Source organism: Lissotriton vulgaris, unplaced genomic scaffold, assembly GCF_964263255.1.
Source record: "Lissotriton vulgaris unplaced genomic scaffold, aLisVul1.2 SCAFFOLD_1121, whole genome shotgun sequence".
Taxonomy (NCBI): Eukaryota; Metazoa; Chordata; class Amphibia; order Caudata; family Salamandridae; genus Lissotriton; species Lissotriton vulgaris.
In genome coordinates, this window is record NW_028252719.1 from 26523 (window position 1) to 40841 (window position 14319).

The window sequence follows — 14319 nt, forward strand, 5'->3', positions numbered from 1 at the left end:
CAGACATAGCAACAATTTTAAGAGAAATGGAGCATTTCTAGAACCTACCCAGCATTTTTTAAAAAGCGATTACGCGTGTACCACACATTTGTAAAGAATTTGGAAAGTGCAAAAACAGTTGGGCCGGAAACATCGGATTTTAAAATCCTATACATAGGTGCATATTCCCTGCCACCCAAATTCTTAATCAAAGGAAGGAGCCAGTATTTTCTGGCTGCCTTATAGGCTGGGCAGAAAAAGATCACGTGCAAATCATTTTCCTCTTTGTCATCACAAATAGGGCAGTGCTTAGTAGAGGGGACCGGTGACCAGGAGCTTGTGAAGGACCGAAAGGGCAATGAACCATATCTCCATTGGAGGAACAGCTTCCTAGCAAGTGTGGAATATATAGGGTCCAGTGCCCTCTCAAATCTATAGAGATCCTTGTTTTGGAGGAACACAGATGATAAGGACCCCTCTATCTGAGTAGCTTGGGCCCTTGCCCTTTTGTGTTCATAATACAAGTTCGCCAGGGATCTCTTGGAGATACTAGGTGCTACATTTGCCGGATCGGTCCACAGTTCAAGAAGTCCCAGATCAGTACAGATGGCTTGGATGTTTTTAACCCAGGGGATGCTAAGCGCCTTAGGATGATTTAGAAATTCGACCAGTTCTGCCCTATAGTCGGCCAGATCATTGCTGCTCCATAGCCTTCGCCAAAAGGCAATGGGTCTCAAGCTTATCTCTTCAGCAAGTGGTCTTAGCCCTAGATCAAGCCTCAGGGGGAAGAGTGGGGTGCTGGGGGGAAGTGCGGCTATCTGTCTTATAAACTTATTTTCTGTTATTGACAGGTTCCGGCATGGCGTGTGGCCCCACAGTTCTGCCCCATACATAGTTGCCCCCCTAGCCTGGGCCTTGTATATCTGGATTAGAGCTCCCAATGGGCGATAGGTCGAACCGGTCATCATCCGGGCAATACCTCCAGTGGTTTGTATTAGTTTGAGATTTGCCCTACTCTGATGGGACCCCCAGGTCATGGTTTCGTTGAGTGTCACTCCCAAATATTCGAAAGTGGCTACTCTCTCCAGCCGCACGGCTCCCAATTGTGGATTCGGGCGCTGTTTCGGGCTGGGGTTCAAAACCATGAATTTAGTTTTTGTGGCATTGATTTCCAGCCCTCTATCCTGACAGAAAGCCATAAAGGAATCAAGTATCCTTTGTATGCCCATGGGTGTTTTAGATAGCAACAGAGTGTCGTCCGCAAACATTATTGCGGGCACCCTGCTGCCATTTAGTTTGGGGGCGTCAGTGTAGTCGGTGGCGTTGAGGTGGGCGATTACCCCGTTGACGAAGAGGCAGAACAGGGTCGGCGCCAGCACACAGCCCTGTCTTACCCCTCTGCCAACGGGGAATCTCTCAGTCAATTCCCCCGCCCTCCCACACCTCACACGGGCATAGTTATTGTGGTGCAGCCTCTGCAGGATCAGTAGGATATCTGGGGGCACGCCCATCTCTGCTAGGACACTCCACAGTTTCCCCCTAGGCACCAGGTCGAAGGCGGCCCGAAGGTCCACAAAAATTGTGTACAGACTGCCGCCCTCGAACTTCGCTGTCTTCCAGTAGATCAAAGTTAGTCTAAAAACCTGGTCCAGTGTGGATACCCCCTTCCTAAATCCTGCCTGATAGGGACTGAGGGCACCCACCTCCTCCATCCAATCCTGTAGCCTGTTCAGCAGGACCCTGCCGAACAGCTTCTGTGCTACGTCTATCAGACTAATCGGTCTGTAATTGGCCGGGAGGAGGGGCGATCCCTTTTTGCATATAGGGACCACCTCAGCCCCCAGCCAAGTAATAGGGATTTCCATGCCACCGAGGACACTGTTGAAAAGAGCCGCAAGGTAAGGCGCCCAGACGGTGGGCTCCTGTTTAAACAAGTCCCCAGGAAGCCCATCCAGTCCCAGTGCCTTCCCCGAGGCTAGACCTGAAATGGCAGCAGTGACCTCACCCACTGTTATTGGAACCCCTCTAGGACCCGTCCTCTCCTTTTCAATGGGAGCAGAGAGTTCTCCCGGCTCGGAGCTATACAGAGACTGGAAATGGGCCTGCCACACTCCAGGAGCTAAAGAGTGATAATAATTACATTTTCCTGACCTTTCATTTGAGCTACAGGTACTCAACAAGCTTTCAGAGGCCTTTCTGCAACTGCCCAACTGACAGCACCATCTGGTCTCACCTGGACCTGCCCAAACCCTGCTGTTAGCCTCTACTCCTAGCAGCTGCAAAGTGACCTCTTTGCACCAAGAATCGTCAGTCTGAGACTCCCGCCAAAGTGAAACTCCAGCAGGACCTGTTGTTTGCGTTGACAGTGACCATCTACAACAACTGTCAATGCAAAACCTGCACTTCACGCTGACAATGACAGCTCGGGTTGACCACCAACGCAAACTCTAGCGACTACCAGATCTTTCTACTACAACAGTGACCGTACGCTACTCCAGACCTGGTCCTTGCACTGGCAAAGACCTCCTTGCAGCCCCTGCCAATGTGAATGCAACTCTTCGCATTGACTTGAGAAGGTAACTCTTCAACAGGATGAACCTGATGCCTTTATCTGACCTCCCGTCCATTGCAGCCTGCTTCCAATTCTCACTTTTCCAAGTCCTGCGCGAGCAGATAACCCGAGTGGTGCTTTGTGGTTTTTTGCGCTATTTTCACCTGAAACTTTAAAAACTCAATCTACTGTTTAGCATTTTGTCATTTTAGTGTCATTTTATTTATTAAAATGTACTCTATTTTTCAAAATTGGTTTGGGATGTTTCTTTTTGTTGTCTTTTCTCTTTTTTACTTTTTGAGTGCTACATAAATACTTTACACATTGCCTCTAAGTTACACCTCGCTGGTTTTGGGTCAAGCTACCAGAGGGATAACCACAGGTTTATTTCCATTTCCAATCTTTATTTCGACCATTCGGTCATAAAAGATGCACATAATACATAAAATCACATGAAACTTGTCATCACAAATAAAACATCAGTACATGAATTAAAAAAGCTCAGACATAGCAACAATTTTAAGAGAAATGGAGCATTTCTAGAACCTACCCAGCATTTTTTAAAAAGCGATTACGCGTGTACCACACATTTGTAAAGAATTTGGAAAGTGCAAAAACAGTTGGGCCGGAAACATCGGATTTTAAAATCCTATACATAGGTGCATATTCCCTGCCACCCAAATTCTTAATCAAAGGAAGGAGCCAGTATTTTCTGGCTGCCTTATAGGCTGGGCAGAAAAAGATCACGTGCAAATCATTTTCCTCTTTGTCATCACAAATAGGGCAGTGCTTAGTAGAGGGGACCGGTGACCAGGAGCTTGTGAAGGACCGAAAGGGCAATGAACCATATCTCCATTGGAGGAACAGCTTCCTAGCAAGTGTGGAATATATAGGGTCCAGTGCCCTCTCAAATCTATAGAGATCCTTGTTTTGGAGGAACACAGATGATAAGGACCCCTCTATCTGAGTAGCTTGGGCCCTTGCCCTTTTGTGTTCATAATACAAGTTCGCCAGGGATCTCTTGGAGATACTAGGTGCTACATTTGCCGGATCAGTCCACAGTTCAAGAAGTCCCAGATCAGTACAGATGGCTTGGATGTTTTTAACCCAGGGGATGCTAAGCGCCTTAGGATGATTTAGAAATTCGACCAGTTCTGCCCTATAGTCGGCCAGATCATTGCTGCTCCATAGCCTTCGCCTAAAGGCAATGGGTCTCAAGCTTATCTCTTCAGCAAGTGGTCTTAGCCCTAGATCAAGCCTCAGGGGGAAGAGTGGGGTGCTGGGGGGAAGTGCGGCTATCTGTCTTATAAACTTATTTTCTGTTATTGACAGGTCCCGGCATGGCGTGTGGCCCCACAGTTCTGCCCCATACATAGTTGCCCCCCTAGCCTGGGCCTTGTATATCTGGATTAGAGCTCCCAATGGGCGATAGGTCGAACCGGTCATCATCCGGGCAATACCTCCAGTGGTTTGTATTAGTTTGAGGTTTGCCCTACTCTGATGGGACCCCCAGGTCATGGTTTCGTTGAGTGTCACTCCCAAATATTCGAAAGTGGCTACTCTCTCCAGCCGCACGGCTCCCAATTGTGGATTCGGGCGCTGTTTCGGGCTGGGGTTCAAAACCATGAATTTAGTTTTTGTGGCATTGATTTCCAGCCCTCTATCCTGACAGAAAGCCATAAAGGAATCAAGTATCCTTTGTATGCCCATGGGTGTTTTAGATAGCAACAGAGTGTCGTCCGCAAACATTATTACGGGCACCCTGCTGCCATTTAGTTTGGGGGCATCAGTGTAGTCGGTGGCGTTGAGGTGGGCGATTACCCCGTTGACGAAGAGGCAGAACAGGGTCGGCGCCAGCACACAGCCCTGTCTTACCCCTCTGCCAACGGGGAATCTCTTAGTCAATTCCCCCGCCCTCCCACACCTCACACGGGCATAGTTATTGTGGTGCAGCCTCTGCAGGATCAGTAGGATATCTGGGGGCACGCCCATCTCTGCTAGGACACTCCACAGTTTCCCCCTAGGCACCAGGTCGAAGGCGGCCCGAAGGTCCACAAAAATTGTGTACAGACTGCCGCCCTCGAACTTCGCTGTCTTCCAGTAGATCAAAGTTAGTCTAAAAACCTGGTCCACTATGGATACCCCCTTCCTAAATCCTGCCTGATAGGGACTGAGGGCACCCACCTCCTCCATCCAATCCTGTAGCCTGTTCAGCAGGACCCTGCCGAACAGCTTCTGTGCCACGTCTATCAGACTAATCGGTCTGTAATTGGCCGGGAGGAGGGGCGATCCCTTTTTGAATATAGGGACCACCTCAGCCCCCAGCCAAGTAATAGGGATTTCCATGCCACCGAGGACACTGTTGAAAAGAGCCGCAAGGTAAGGCGCCCTGACGGTGGGCTCCTGTTTAAACAAGTCCCCAGGAAGCCCATCCAGTCCCGGTGCCTTCCCCGAGGCTAGACCTGAAATGGCAGCAGTGACCTCACCCACTGTTATTGGAACCCCTCTAGGACCCGTCCTCTCCTTTTCAATGGGAGCAGAGAGTTCTCCCGGCTCGGAGCTATACAGAGACTGGAAATGGGCCTGCCACACTCCAGGAGCTATATTAGGCTCCAATGCCGAGTGTAGACTCCCCGATCCCCCATTGACAGTCCTCCAGAACAGGCGTTGGTCTTGGATCGCCAGTGCCTTGGTGAGTTCTTCCCACTTAGACTCCTCCCATTCTACTTTAGCCTGGACAAGCAACTTCTTATAGGATTGCCTGCTATATTTAAGACGTTCCCCTCCTAAGCCTTCCTTAATTACTCGAAGGAGTTCTGTTTTAGCCCGCCTACAAGCTATGTTATACCACAGATTTTTGCCATGGCACCTCTCCCTGGGCTTCCGCGCACTGCAAGTGAAATGGGGGGGCGCAACTTTTATGAGTTCCTCATGTGCTTCAAACAGTCTGCTCTGTGAATCTCTATTGTTTTCCTCTATGCCAAGGCTCCCCGTGATTTCCAAGATGGGAATAATCTCTGCATAGAGCAGAGGGAGTTTGTCCTTATTTGTAACCATATGCTCCCACCTAATTCTTCTCCTGCTATTATCCAGGAGAAGCGTGGGGTTGCTCCCTTCCTCATAAGACACTGGCGCTTGAGGGCCTGGGTGAACAAGGTCAAGCTCCAGGGCATTATGGTCACTGTCGGTCCTGTCTTTCACCCTAAAGTCCTGTATTACCGACCACCTCACTATTTGGACCAAAACATAGTCCAAATGAGATTCTCTCCCCCGTCTATTGTAGGTGTTTTTGCTAGGTATGTCGGATTTCATTCGCCCATTACAGGCTCTGAGTCCGAACCTTAGCGTGAGGGCAGTAATTTGGAGTGCTAAAGGGGTCCAGGCTTTCGGGGGTGGAGCTTCCACCAGTGGTACTGCCCACCTGGCCTCTTCTTCCGATGAGAAACCCTCAAGAAGGCCGGGGAGTGGCTCAAAGTGAGAATTAAAATCCCCACAGGTTTATATAATGACTTTTATGGTTCACCCTGAACAGAAATTAGTTTATTTTTTGAGTGTAGCTTCCACCCCTCTAAACTAATAACCCAATTTCTTACAGGAACTGAAACAGAAGCCCAACTGGACAACAGTATTACTTCCTCTTGCACAAAACGTTCATTTAAAAACATTTTATTAAATTATTCTTTGTTGAGTCAAAAGTAAGCATGTAAACAAGCAATGCTGTATATAGCAACACCACCTTTGTACATAATTTCATACAAGGGTTTGTGGGTAACATACTGATTATTGCATGCCAGATTCACAACAGCTTTTTATTGAGGCTTGATATACATATATATATATACAGGCTTGATAAACATTTAGCAATTAACAAATTAGACGATAAGTATGAATTAATATCTACATATTTTCATCATTCTTAAACAATAATGGATTTGTAAAAATAAAGGACACTGAAATTGTTTACAGTACCAGGGCCAGTTGTTTCAGCAGTGAAGCTTATTGGTAGACTTGAGGTGGATTTTGTTTCTAGAAGCAAATCAGAAATGCACCAAATTAGCTTACCTTTATGGTTGTGTAACTTTACTTGCTACAAATAAGCAGCTAGTGATTTCACTACCAAGTCCAACTTTTCAAACTGTAGCCCCCTTCCCATTCTTAACACGGCAGGATGTGTGTCCCACTCTTTTTCCACCACACCGCATGCTTTGCTCTCACTACTTGCACCACCATGCACCATTTGTCCTCATAAAAGAGCACTGCTTAGACCTTTGAGTGACTTACAGCACTACAGAAACAGCTAGAGGATTACAAGTGAATGGAAACTTTGGGGAGGAACGGACAATCCTTCTTGGCTTCCCTCAAACATGGTAAATAGTTTGTGCTATGCTCGCTAGGGAAGAGGCATGTCATTCGAAGATTCACAATCATGAAAGTGAAATTTCAGGGAGCAGATCAGACATAAATGAAAGGTGAAAAAGCTATGATGATTTCATCACTTTAGGCCCTGTGTCCATGCTGCACCTTTGTTGTCCCCACAATGTGCAGCGCTGATGCCACTGCTGCATCTGCTGCCTTCTGCAGTTGCACAGCTGTATTACTGTCAGAGTCTCCAATCCCTGTGCTTGCCTCACCAGACCCCTGCCTTTGAAGCACAGAAATTGTGACAAAATGAAAACAAAATGTAGAGGCATCTTTATTGCTTAGTCAACTTCTGAACTCCTGCATGGGTATTTGGGGGTGCTACATCGCTTCCAGCCAGGGTTGTAGCTTCAGGGGGCTGTTTGGGGTGTTACACCCCCATAAAAAATGCATTTTCAGATGAATAGTTAGGTACAGGTGCTTTCAGTCGGGTTTGGTAAGGTGTCTGTAGGATCTCACCTGGGATTTTTGGATGCATACACTTACAAAGACACACTCACTCTCTCACTAATCTATGTTTTGAAAGACCTAATGTGTATTTTACAAAATATTGTGTTTCGCTCATTTAGTTCTCCTATTAATACGTATTCCTCTCCCTTCCCACTGCCTCTTAACCCGCACTCATGCACCCTGCTGCTGCGATATGTATTTTAACATTATATGCCAGCATGATAGTCGGATAGTCTGATGCTCACGCCCCCCAATGTTACTGACAGAGCTTCGCCCCTGCCCCCAGAACCCCTACTTCCAGCACCTTTGCTTTCCATCCTTTTCGTAAGGACTGAAAACAGGTCCTTTCGCTGTTAAAAGTACATTTTACTGCTTGAATCTGTGAGGGAGCAAGGAGCCGGGACTAACAGCGGCAATGTGATGTAAAGGGGCGCCTATTTGTACCCGTTAACAAGTTCTTCTCCCAAACACTGGCTCATGGGGTAACAGAGTCACCTGGATCAGCACAGCAATGAAACACTAATGTCTGTACTGACCATCCTTCTTCTATAACTTGCCCGCTGTCCCCACCATTATTAACCTAATCTTATAACTTAAAACTACCTGATCTATGCATCCTTTTTCCATTCCTCACTTGAAATTGCAAATCTTGTCAGTTTATCTCATGTTCCTTTTTGGTTTTAAGTGCATTTTCTTCAATTATGTCCATTAATTAAAACATACATGAACAATTAAATAATTAAATACACAAATAAATAAATACTCAGACAAAAGAACAGAAAAAGGATCTTGGGATTCTAGTGGAACACACACCCCATCTAAAACATACATTTTTGAGCGTAGCTAAAAATGCTATTGAGGAGATTTCAACAGCATTAATGGAAGAGGGGTTTCTAGTTCTGCATGGCAGTCATGCCTGACCTTTTATTAATCTGAATCAAATCCTAAAAATACGCCTGTGGCAACAAGTTAGCAACCTGATGGATCCTGGATGAATTCATGGAGGAGAAAGCTGGGCTTTGCTGCTTGCCAAAGTGTATTGTTTGAAACCACATTTGACAACGAGGTTGAGTCTCCGAGGTGGAATAAGTATGAGGTGTTGCCGGATTCCCAAATAGAGTACTCACACTTTTGCAAGATAATGCAGGAAAATTAAAAACACTACACCCTGATGTGAGAGAAAGGCTGCAGCTTGGAATGGAAGAATGAGAGCACATTTTAGCCATTGTTGAGTTGGTGAAAGAGCACTGGCGTAACGAAAAGTGAGGGGGCCTCCCTGCACGATACTTAGGGGGCCCCCTCTGGGCTCAATCAGGAGCTCTCCCAGCCACAGTTCAGTGCCGAGGGGGCCCCTTGGAGCAAGAGGCCCCCCCGCACTGCGTGGGCTGCGGGCGTTGTCAATCAGAGAAAGCCAACTATTTCAGGAGGGAATAGCTGCCACGTGTGAAGGCCCTAGCCCCTGGCGCTACAGAGACCTCAGCATCTTTTACAACCATATCTCATGGATACAGCAGCCTTAGAGATTTAATGACCACCACTTACACTGCAGTACTCTAAGTCAAAGGAGCAGGTATACTGCCCAAGAGAAGGCCACAGCCCTCCTTCTAGTGATTCCAGCAACAACCATCACACCTCACCCCGCAATCTCCCGTGTATCTCTCAGCTTTGCAGCCTCCGCAAATGGAGACAAAACATCCTACATTATTCCGGCATCTGAGGGAGGATTCCACTAAGGGAGATATCATATGTCTCCACTTCAGGAAAGAAACAAGGAAGGAATGGAAAACGAAAATGGCTGAAGACGTTATTAAATTGGTCAGTCAGGAGAGGTAAAGGGGCCATGACAGCTATGAGTATGAGCCTATGTTAGGAATTTATTGAAAGCCCTAGATACAGATTAGGGAATTCCAAAACCGAAGAATGGATTGGTAAATTCCCTTGCTATGAATTGCAATGGAAACCAGGATAGTAATTCCTGGGGCACCAAAGCGCAAGGGGGCTCGGCACACACCAGTTAGATTCAGAGGGTCACGTCATAATCAATATTAGTTGACTCAGCTTAAAGTCACATTGCCTAGCAACATCTTACTATAATGTTGCTGCTTTCACTTCAGCAACATTCAGCCTTTGGGGTCCTGCATGTTTCTTTTATTTTCCCTTCTTTGGTTTCTCTCGCAGAGTCTCCCTTTATTCTATCTAGCTGTGTGGTTGCTCTTATCTCTGTTTGTACTTCTCCCATGAATTAGGGTATTTCCTTGTTACTCCAGTGCTCCTCAATGTCATTATGAAGAAGATGACAAGTATGCACATGTGTATACATCATGATTATTACCTTATAATTATGGGGGATAGGATTTACCTTGCATACCTGACAATGCCTCAGCTGGCTCTGTCACATCACGTTGACATAGCCTTCCTTGCTGGTTTGGTCCATTGTACAGCCGGCCATGAGGCCATGATGCCCTGGTGTAGTGCCTATTCTATGCTCTATGTAGCTGATGTGCCTTATTTCAATTTCTCTTCATAAGGTATAACCCCAGTAATGTATGTCACTGGATTCTTGCGTGATATTGCTGTGGAGTTTAGGGATGCTCATTTGAGTTCTACCACTATCCACTCAAAACCAAACAGTCTACGATATATAGAGAATAATGTCGATTACTCTTAGGAACAGAAGGGAAGAGAATGACTACACAAAGTAAGTTTCAAAGGAGAGGAAAATATATAAAATGAATAAAAGGGCTATGAAGATTTCAGGAAGAGTTCAGAACCAGGAGAGGTACCTACATTAGCCAATACTGCCCTTCTCGCTATAAGAGGAAGTCCTATAAACCAAAGGCAGGATGTAAATACATCACAAGAAAGGGCTCAGAAAGCAAAAGACTAACAAGTTTTGCCCTCTCTACTTTTCGTAGTTCTGTTTGAGGAAGCTATTGTTGACAACACTGGTTGATTTGAGAAGTCCTGGAACAGCAAAATATGCACATTGACAGAGGCTCCCTACTGTTGTATTGACTGGAGTGGGAATAGTAAATGTTACTCCTCTGCAAACCAACACTTTTCCTACTGTTGCATTCATTTAAGTGGGAATATAAAAAATGTTCTCTCCGCAATCTAACACTTTCCCTATTGTAGCACTGAGTGGAGTGGGAATAATACATTTCACCCCTCGGACATACAAAACTCTTTCTGTACTGTTGCATTGACTGGAGTGGGATTTGTAGATTTTACACCTCATGAGATCATCATTTGGACCCCGATTACGACTTTTTGGTGGAGCGGTTGTGCAGAGGTGAAAACCGCCATTCTGCTGCTCTGCCGAAGATCACTGGTGCCAGCCCACCAAATTATGACTTTCTTTTTTTTTTTTGGAAAACCTTTATTGAAAAATCAAGGCACACAGCTATTTAGCCTTACATCCCGGAGGCTAGGCAGCATTATTAGGAGACGGATGATCAGTGCACACAGTACATATTATAAAATCGTATCAGGTTTAGTTTTATGTTATAATAACGACAAACCTATGAGTTAAAGAACCTAAAGAGACATCAAAACCAATGTGAAAAGGCAAGGAATAAGTACATAAATGCGACAATACCCAACGCAGGAGAAGGCAGGGCCTTATGCCCGCAGAGTGCAACTGAGCAGTACAAAGTGGACGATATTGGGAGGAAAGGAAGCCAGGATGGCAATGGAATGATGAGTAGGTTGGAAATGAAGGCTAGGGAGAAAGCCGTATGTCCAGTGGGGCAGTATCGGGAGGGAGACAGATATCACCCCTGTACTCGTTCCAGGCCCCCCAGATCATAATCCACTTCTTGGGCTTGCCCCGGGCCACGTACACCGTTTTCTCGCGAACCATACACCAATCCATGTTGGTCTTCCACAGTTCCACAGAGGGAGGTGACAGGGCGCCCCACTTCTGAGCGATGTCACGCTTCGCCACCATGTTTCCCAAGGTGACCCATTGGGTTTGCGCATTATTGTAGTCCGTGGGGCCCCACACATTCAGCAAGCAGCGCCGGGCCTCCGCCGGCAAATCAACACCAGTCACCTCACGCATCACCGCATGGACACGCCTCCAGTAAGAGGCGATGGCGTGGCACTCCCAGATAATGTGCATGAATGTGGCCAGTTCACCACAACCACGCCTACAAAGACCGTCCACCGAGTGGCCCATATGAATCAACCGGGGGCCGGTCACATACATTCTATGCAAAATTTTTAATTGGACCAAGCGTAATCTAGCCGGGATTGCCACTTCCTTGGGAGAAGACACCGCATACTGCCAATCCTCATCATCCAGTTCAACACCATCACGCACCCACTGGTCCCTCACACTCAAAAGGAGGTCCGTTCAGACGTTGATCAATTTTTTGTAGACCAATGAGATGGCACTGTCCGGCATATGACCATCCAACACCCTGTCTTCTAGCGGGGACGACTCAGGGACCTTCTCACCCTCCGGCAGTACCGCCACATGTCGCAGTTGGGCATATCTAAAGAATTCCGTCGCTCCCAGCTGAAACTCCGCTTGTAAAGCGGCAAAAGACTTTATCTCGCCTTTAGCCATCATGTCGTCGACCCTAGAGATACCAATAAGGTCCCACTGATCAAACCCCTTTGTGTGCCACAATTTACCCAATAGGTCTGAGTCGTAAAGCGGGGTGGCCAACGTAAGCCTCCCCTTCCATCCCTGTGCCTTTGTGATAGCCCTCCATATGTGCACAGCTGTCCTAGTGGGGCCCGTCATTCCTCCATCCAGAGATCTCAAATACAACTCCCTGTAGTACTTCCCACCATCAAGGAGCCACCGGTCCATGGCGTACCCCGGATTATCGGCCAGCCCGTAGAAACCATGGTTAAGGGCGGCCAATTGGGAGGCCCAATAGTACCGTCGGATATCAGGCAAAGCGATGCCGCCATCATACCACGGAAGCGTCAGTTTGGTTATAGCAATCCGTGGTCTACCATCCCAGAGAAGGGTCCGCTGCAAACCTTAGACCTCTCTAAAATACCCGGAGGGGACTGGGTCCTGAGTATTCTGGAGCGCTTACAAGAATCTGGGCAGAGACATCATTTTGAACAACGCCGCACGTCCAAGCAGGGAAAGCGGTAGCTTACGCCACCCCTCTACGTCGCGCCGAAGGCGTGCAAGAGGGGGAAGCAAGTTGTTCGCATAACGTGTCCGGGCATCGGTTGAAATATAGATGCCCAGGTATTTAAACCTCTGCCTCGCGATCTGTATGGCACAGCCCCTGGGAAGTCGCGGAGTCTCACCACTCAAAACATATAAGTGAGATTTTGACCAGTTAATAACCAGGCCTGAATATCTGCCAAAGGTATGCAGCACGTCACAAACCAAAATCAGGGATCTGCAAGAAGAGGTGAGGTAGAGCAGAATGTCGTCCGCGTAGAAAGACACGCGGTCCTCGAAGCCAGAAGACCACCGTATCCCATTGATATCAGGGTGAACCCTTAACCAAGCAGCCAGGGGTTCCAGCGCCAATGCAAATAGCAAGGGCGACAAGGGGCAACCTTGCCTGGTGCCCCTTCGAAGGGCAAAAGATGCAGACACTCGGCCATTGACCGTAACATTGGCAAGTGGATTAGCGTACAGAAGCTTGACCCATCTAATAAATTTAGGGCCAAACCCAAACTTCGCCAGCACCGCCCACAGGTAATTCCATTCAAGGGAATTAAAAGCCATCGTCGCATCCAGGGACGCCAAGACGGTCGGCTCCCGGAGCGTGCTGATCCTTGACATAACCGCGTGAAGCCTCCTAAGATTAAGGGCGGTATTGCGGTGAGGAATAAAGCCCGATTGGTCCGGATGGACCAAATCGCTAATCGGACCCACCAGCCGATTGGCCAATAGTTTAGCCAGGATCTTAGGCTCGGTGTTCAACAAAGAGATAGGGCGATACGACCGGCAGAGGACTCTGGGCTTCCCTTCCTTGTGAATGACCACTATGGTGGCCAGTCTTTGGTCCGGGGGGAGCTCACCCATCTCGCACGCCTCAAAGAAACATATCCGTAGGGGAGGAGCAATGGCGTCAGCCTTTATTTTATAAAGCTCCACCGGGAGGCCATTAGGGCCGGGTGCCTTGCCGGACCTTAAAGAGCGTATCGCAAGTGCGACCTCGTCCGCCGTTATACCCCTATCCATGTCGTCGCGTTCGGTGTCCGACAGACACAGAAGGTCCACCTCTTCAAGAAGGGTGGCAGAGTCCACCTCGGACATGACAGAGGCCGAGGTATACACGGACTCAAAGTAATTGGCGAAGACCGTGACTATAGCGCTGGGGTCGGTGACGGCCATGCCGTCCTCCCCCAGTCCTCAGGGACCACCCTGGAGGCCATCTCCTTCTTGTCAAGCCACGCAATAAGCTTGCCTGCCTTGTCCCCGACATCGTAAATCCTCCCTTGCTGTTCTCTGCCCATTGCCTTGGCAGCGTAAGTAGCAGTGGCCCGATACTCCGACTGCTTAAGTGAGAGAGCGTGGAGCAGGGCAGGCGTCGGATCAGTCTCCAATTGGGAGTCAAGGTCCTCAATCTCCGATTCCAACCGCACCACATCCTCATCTCTGCGTCTGCGAACCTCGGCCATTGAGGAGAAGGCTTCACCTCTCAAGACAGCTTTAAAGGCCTCCCATAGGGATATGGCCGACGCTACCGAGCCCGTATTTTCAGGAAAGTAGAGCTCAATGGCTTTAGCCAGGAGGTCACGAGTCTTAGGGTTACGGAAGTACCACGGATTGACTGGCACCACCCTCTTAGCCACCACGATGTCAAAGTCAAAGGACACCCAGACCGGGGAATGGTCCGAAATGCCCCTGGCCAACAAATGGGCCTCAGAGACGGCCTACGTGTGGGCAGCCAATGCCAGGACATAGTCAATCCTGGAGAGGCTACCATGCG

General features: G+C 48.0%; 1 long non-coding RNA gene across 1 annotated transcript in view; it reads right to left on the bottom strand.

Annotated features, from left to right (window-relative positions):
- Nucleotides 1-14319, bottom strand: part of LOC147662062 (uncharacterized) — a 107202-nt gene that overhangs the window by 16035 nt on the left and 76848 nt on the right. The window contains exon 2 of the long non-coding RNA XR_015305988.1: nucleotides 6500-6556. This is a non-coding gene — a long non-coding RNA (uncharacterized LOC147662062). The remainder of the gene's footprint in view (nucleotides 1-6499; nucleotides 6557-14319) is intronic.